An 8,237-nucleotide genomic window follows, 5' to 3' on the forward strand; every position below is an offset into this window, starting at 1 on the left:
GTCAAACTCATAAATCTAAAACAAACTGACAACGCCATGGCTAAAAATGAAAAGGACAAACAAACAACAGCACACATGACACAACATGGAAAACTAAAGGACAAACAAACAACAGCACACATGACACAACATGGAAAACTAAAGAATAAACAACACGAACCCCATAAAAACACTAGGGGTGATCTCAGGTGCTCCGGAAGGGTAAGCAGATCCTGCTCCACATGTGGCACCCGTCGTGTTGCTTATGTGATAAAGCCGGTAAATAGTCTTATAGGTCACTTTCATGAAAGGGAAGGGGATTGTAATTACGACGTAAGGAACATATCCGATATCATTTGTGAAACGGTTATTCCATAACGGTCAACCAACTCGTGATGGCGACCGTAAAATTAACAAAGGGGTGATTTCAACTTCACCATTTGGAACTCTGGTTTAATAGCTTCCTTGTGAGCAGCAACACTCTATCAAGAAAGATAGGAAATGCAAGCACGAGAATATCGTATCAATTGGGAGATATATACACCGTATGCAGGTGCTGCTGGAATACATATGTGTCTCTATGGAAGAATTAAGTAAAGGTTTTCGGTAATTTGAGCAACGAGATCCCTGATTTATTAATTTATTAGTAAAACATAGATATCGCTCGTTGAAATCCAAAACGTCACTACAGACATTGGCAAAACGATCGAGTTAGACATTTCATCACCATAAAATGCCAGAGACATCACATTCCAAAAAAGGGAAATTAACAATAGGGAAAGAAAAATCATCCCTTTTGTCGATATACATGTATATAAATGGTATAGATAATTATCAACAACGATATATCTTACAAAGGCGCTGTATAGCTATATATAGTTACGAGAAACCTGTACACAGTATATACAAACCCTCATAAAATGTGCCAAACAAGACCAATTACAGCCCCAACGATGCCTCAAGTCATCGTAAAATTAATTTATTTATGAACGATAAAACGTAACGTAAATGCATGTTGGATTCAATAACCTATGTTGCATGTGCATCCATCGTAACAACTATTTGATTAGTTCATAGATGACATTTGAAGCGTAAAATAGTTTATTAAATATCAATGTAGATGCAAAAGACATACATATCTTGTATTTCAATCGGTGTCCATATTAATAACACTTTCAATGTTTTCATTCAACCACGTGTTTCCTAGTTGTGATTAAGTCACGTTGAGAATAATTGTAACTCATTTGCATATTGTTACGATTTTAATGTCACAAATGATAACTTAGACTATATCTGTGATTCTAACTGACAAACTGAATATGTCCCGCAAAGATCTTATGAATTTCTTATATTTTCTTAACTTTTTTTTATTATTTCCTTGCATTGAGAGTTGGAGGGTATCCACGTGACTTCTTACCTGTTATCATCCAATTAAAACTCGGAATTTCCTTGTTAATTTCCTGAAATGATTTAAAAGTGTCGACTGTAAACAGACGATGAATTCTTAGGATTTGAAGCCGATGAAATTCAACAGACTGTTCAACGGAACGAACAATATAACTTGATCAAGGAATTAGGGATGCTTTTGAATTTTATAATTCAGGAAACGAGTATAAAGGTTGAGAAACAGGACCGACCATTCCTATTTATAATGTCAATGACCAATAGGTCGTGCCAGATAATGGTGAAAATACCTGGAATAACAATTTTATTATTAAGAAAAGGGATTACGTCATTTATACGAACCTCGAGGTCCAGTTTAAAGCCCAACATGCCCAGCTGACATTTAAACGGCTGATAAGAGGACAATAAATTTCTACAAACTCTACTTGAAGACATGATTTTTGAGCTCATAATAAATGAACAAAAAGAATATGCCAACCAACAAATTGCAGAAAACCAATACCGTAATAAATTTCCTTGGTCCAAACCAAGTCTGCCAGAAATAAAAGCTTGTATTCGTATTTGCTTTTTGATTAGAAATGATGAAAACCATAAATTAAACTTTACTGATCAACTTGTGTAATCTCAAATATTCCGAAAAACAATGCCCAGAAATAGGTTGATGCCAATAATGAGGTACATTCTTTCCAATGACAACCACAATGCCCAACAAACAGATCATCCGTCATATGATAGCATCTGAAATATGTTTAATACGTTGTTAAAGGTAGAATTTTCCCCTATCCGCCAGGTCTCAATAGACGAATGTGTGATCCTCAAATGTTAGCATTACACGCCAGCCAAACCGACTAAATGGTGTTTAAGAAACGTTAAGAAAGAGCTGATATTGTTGGACAGGAATACCATATGTATATTAACCACTTATTTTCTTCTTCAAAACTCTTCAAAGACCAATTTGATAAGTTAACACTGCTTGTATGTAGAACAATCCTCCAAAAAGTGACGCGGTCTACCAGCTGTTGATATCGATAACAGGTTGAATATGAAATTCATTTCGAGAGACTCCATCTTGGGTGTCGCGTGTATGTATGGAAAGAAAACAAAACAGTTGTAGCAGCAATTGAAAAAAACCCAACATTTCCCGACCATTCTAGCTCCGAAATTCAACGTCAAAATCAAATCAAAGGACAATTTGATAAAGCAGATATACTATGTCAAAAAATCATAGTAGATGACACATCTAGGTACGTAGATTGTGCCGATAAACCGATCAGTAGATAAAGTACTACTGCTACAACCAAAAGCTACAACAGACGTTCTTTAAAGTTTGAAATACAACGCAGACAGGATTTTCTTGTGGAGTCTAACTCATCAAACAGTTAGAACGCAGAAGAACAAGTGATCAGTATGCTGGAGGATTTCTATAGACAGCATATTTGTTGAATTTGGAGGTAGACTTTTTAGCAAATTGTCGGCATTCCAATGGGAACGAACTGTGCGCCTCTCCTTATTTCATATAATTCGGAATTCCTTCCGACACTTGTAAACAACAAGAGGTTTAAAGAAGCCAGGTCATTTAATTTCACATTTATATATGTAGGACTCTCAAGTGCGATGGGGACGCTAAAATACGATGGTCACGCTAAAGTGCGATGCTTCCATACGCTCAAGTGCGATGGCCTGGGAAAATATAGACGTAAATACGTAGTTTGATTATGACGTTATAACAGTCGTTTATACAAACTAAAAATTAACGGTCCTGAAGATGAGTTACAAATATTTTTAAATAAACCAATATTTAATGACTTTAAATTATTCAAAACATAACCGTGATTTGTCGTCTGAAGCAAATGAGTTTTTTTATGTTGGAAAAAATAAGTTGTATCCTGTAGTCGATCATTTTTCTATTTAGATACTAAATAGTATTCGCAGAAATATCCTGTATCTTATAGTATTCGCATAAATATCCTGTATCTTGTTTTTATTGGAAGCGAACGAATACATTAAAATCATTGTTTGTGTTGCAGTATACTTTGCGGTCTCCGTTAAAATATTGTCGCTTTGATTGGAAAGTAACGTCGGTAAAATAAAGGTACATTTCTTTCAAGCGTAATATAAATTATTGTGACCTAAAAGAGGGTTGAAAGATACCAAAGGGACAGTCAAACTCATAAATCTAAAACAAACTGACAACGCCTTGGCTAAAAATGAAAAAGACAAACAACCAACAGCACACACGACACAACATAGAAAACTAAAGAATAAACATTACGAACCCCACCAAAAAAACTAGGGGTGATCTCAGGTGCTCCGGAAAGGTAAGCAGTTCCTGCTCCACATGTGGCACCCGTCGTGTTGCTTATGTGATAACAAATCCGGTAAATAGTCTTAATTCGGTAGGTCACATTCATGAAAGGGAAGGAAGGGGATTGTAGTTACGACGTAAGGAACATATCCGATATCATTTGTGAAACGGTTATTCCATAACGGTCAACCAACTCGTGATGGCGTCCGTAAAATTTACGAAGGGATGATATCAACTTCACCATTTGGAACTCTTGGTTTAATAGCTTCCTTGTGAGCAGCAACCCTCTATCAATGCAAGTACGGGAATATCGTATCAATTGGGAGACTACTACTTAGAAATGGAAAGTTCACAATTGGAAAGCTAAAATCATCTCTTTTGTCGAAAAGTTTTGTTTTCAACCGACCCTCATTGTCAATATCTAGATGTAAGTCAAGATATGATATATCAGTTTGTTCATTTTAGGTCAAGAAATTATAACATGTATTTGTTTTCCTTACGAAAAAGGGTAAAGCTTGGCGAACACCGCACTTAAATAAAGTTTGAAATATTACATAATTTACCTTTATTACGTGGTCAAACCTCTAAATTTAGATACAATTAAGTCTATTGATAAATCATAAAGCCTATCACATCATATACCATTGTACTTTAGCAAAAAAAAAAAAAACAACCATCGCACTTTAGCGTGAGACACCATCGTACTTTAACGAAGACCATCGCACTTTAGAGTCCTACATATATATTGATAGTGTTCATTTCATTAACAATTCAAATTTCTCTGATTGGCTTCCATTTCTATATCCCAAGAACTAGAATTTATCCAAACAACCCACACGGCTTCCTCCATCTCATTTTTCACTTGTACCTCGAATTCGGTATTCACGGTCATCTTATTACCAGGATCTATGACACATTAGATGATTTAAATTTTGAATTTATTAATTTCTCTCACCTTGGTACCAATATACCAACTTCACCTGTATATAGTGGTTTAATTTCCCAAATTATTCAGTATTCAAGAGAACGCAGCAACTACTCAGACTTTGTAAAACGTCACCAGTATCTGAGCAGAAAGTTGACGAATCCAGGGTATGTCAAAAACCATCTCATTCTCTTTCTATAAAAATCCATCCGAAGGTAACAAGACCTTGTTGATAAATATTCCTTGTTCTTTTCACAAAAAAATACACGATGGTCTTGAATTATAGATTCTGGGCACTGACGTTGTTTATCATCTTAACGTGTTATAAGTGTTATAATATGAGCCAGTCCATGCGAAAAGGTACAAAAACGAAAAATTTACGAAATTATAAAAAGTGTGCATAATTATTGGTAGTAGACTTGTGATTTATAAAACACATTTACTTTCCCTCATATCATCAAGCTGTGAGCTACACGCACCTGCGAGTGTTGAGACCCCCCCTAGTTTTATCAAGATTTTTAGTGAATTATTTCATATATTTCAATCATGTTCAAAGTACAGTTTAAATGGCTTGATTTGCCAATCGATAACGTTAAACCTGGTAGCAGTGGGGATAAGGCTCTCGCTTACGATGCTGATATCAATGCAATCAAACCGGGCAACGGTTCGAATCCCGTGCAACTAAGGTTGATTTATATAATATTAAATAACTTAACCGGGCAACGGTTCGAATCCCGTGCAACTAAGGTTGATTTATATAATATTAAATAACTTAACTTAAATTTCAATTTCTAAAACACAAGATGTCATAGTTTTTGCATTTTCCCTCATGTTTTAATGTTTTCTTTCTTTCTTTAAACCTGTAAAACTGACGGAAATTATTGACTTTTGTCTCTGAAGTGTCATAATTTTTTGTAGTTTCTGGTCGGTATAGCATTAGTCCGGGGAACAAATGATTTTACACTTGCTCAAATACCAAAAATTCAGATATTTCTACGTCTATTTCGGTTTTAGTTGACAAATTCGGGATAGAATTGACAATCTTATGAATGTTTACATTAATGTAATTTTTTTTCGGATAAAATCGTTTTTCAAAAATAATATAACAAACTTTGATAACGTGTCCTGTAAAGTTTACCAAAAGGACTTTTTGTACCTTTTCGCATGGACTGGCTCATATTCTTTAATTAGTTTATAGAAATTACTTTTACTGTTTATCATGATTTTGATGGTACCCATTTAACGTGGCTCAGTACTTATACATCCCGTCATTGTGCAGTTGTAAATGTTTGTTTATATAGCGATTAAGATAATAACACAATGTTGTCCTTGTATTTTTGACACTTTACCTATAATTATTGTTTGTTCTGTTCACACATCGTTGTCAATATAATAAGTTTTTTTGGCGACTATCAAACAAGTGAGATAATCTACTACATTAGAATGTACCAAGGCAGGATTATGGCAGTTGTTATCCATTCGTTTAAAGGGTTTGAGCTTTTGGTTATGCCATTTGATTAGGGACCTAAAATTTAGAATTTTCAAAGGAGATTAGTATTTTAAGGATTAAACTTTTTTTTCTAAAACTAACCTGCAGTCTCCCAATTCTTAAATCAAAATGCCAGGAGTTTGATAGTTTGGTTTCAGGGATTGTCAATATGCAGCACCAGTACCTTCATGTCACACAGAGAGACGTTGTAAGTCTTTACATGTGTTCATAAAAGTTTACTTTATTTTCCAGCTACTTTAAAATTTCGTTGTCAGCATGCTTAATAATATTTTACTGATTTTTGTGTGTTGACCTTTTGTCTTCGACAGTATTGTAGCGATATTACTATGATATTGAACTATTTTCATTCCGTTACCTGTCTTTTGACGGCTGCAACTTTTATAATTCCTCGTACAGTAAAAAATATTAAAAACGCTCTAAATAAGTTCGAGCGAGGTACGGTCTCTTGCAAATTTTTGAAAATGTGTTGGAACGCTGAGATCAGTTCAAATCGTTAAGGAAAGTCTTAAAAAAGACACATTAAATATAAAATCTATAAATATTTCAGATATTCTTTAGGGACAACATCAAAAGTTCAATGTAGGATGAAAAACTTAATTCATATAGTTTTTTTCACTGACCCCCCTACCCCCCTCTTAACTTAATTTGGGAAAAAATGATTGACCAATAAGGATATATATAAAATCGATGTCAATTAACCCAAACTTGCAGCAATTTTTACCCTCACCCCCAAACTATTTGAATTAAGTTTTTCATCCTTCATTGATTTTTTGATGTCGTCCCTTATCAATTCAATTATGATGATGTAAAAGAGGGACGAAAGATACCAAAGGGACAGTCAAACTCGTAAATCTAAAACAAACCGACAACGTCATGGCTAAAAATGAAAAAGACGAACAAATAACAGCACACACGACACAACATAGAAAACTAAAGAATAAACAACACGAACCCCACCAAAAAACCAGGGGTGATCTCAGGTGCTCCGGAAATGAATCATAGCCATCCATTTTGATACAACTATGACCATCTTTACAGTTATACAATTGAAAACCGAACAACGCTTGTATAATAGACAACTTTCGAGTTCGATGCATTTCCGTCAAAAACTCTGGTTTTAGAGAACATCATTCGTGCGTTTAGGGGCATCGTCACTTCCGTTCTAATGTTGAGCGAGTCGTTGGAAAATTAAAATACTATATTGAACAATTTATTCGGCAAACTAAATTCTCAAAATTAACAATCAACACTGCTGTCATTAGGGAATTGTGATTACTTACAAAACAAAAATTAATTCTAGTTTATTCTCCACAATGACGATCACTAAGACGCTTGATGAACGTTGATAGTGCAGGGATACAGGCGACCCCCTCTATCTGGTAAATGACGTCACAAAGGCGCGCCTAATTGACGAGTTTTTTCCGGTGACGGATGAACTCGAAAGTGGTCTGAAATTTCAAAACTGATGTAGGTTAACTTCATATTAGAGTTCTTCAACGCTAAGCGTAAAATAAAGGCAGTAGTATACCGCTGTTCAAAACTCATAAATCGATGGGGGGAAAATAACAAACTAAAACTGAGGGAAAACGCATTAAATATAAGAGAAGAACAACGACACAACATTAAAATGTTACACACACAGAAACGAACTAAGCATTAGACAAAATGAGATAAAATCCATTACATAGTAAATTCACTAAAATATTGAACTCCGAAGAAATTTCAAAATGGAAAGTACCTAATGAAATGGCAAAAATCAAAAGCTCAAACACATCAATTTAATAGCTAACATCTGTCATATTTCTGACTTGGTACAGTACATATCACTGTTAATAGTTCCGTCATCCACGTTTTGTTTTTTGTTTTATCTTCTGCTTTTTTTGTTATCTTGATTTATTATTTCTGCTTAACTATTTGGCCTCTCCTACATTTTGGTTAAATTATAGTTGCATACAGTTGATGCATGACATTATCGATTATGGAGGAGGTTACTCACGGATATTGCACTTTTTTATATACTTTTCATAACGAACTTAATTCACTATTAAACAGTCCTATTACGGAAAATGAAATTTTTAAATGCATCAAAAATCTTAAGAATGGCACAGCTTGTG

This window comes from Mytilus galloprovincialis, chromosome 3, assembly GCF_965363235.1.
Source record: "Mytilus galloprovincialis chromosome 3, xbMytGall1.hap1.1, whole genome shotgun sequence".
NCBI classification, from domain to species: Eukaryota; Metazoa; Mollusca; class Bivalvia; order Mytilida; family Mytilidae; genus Mytilus; species Mytilus galloprovincialis.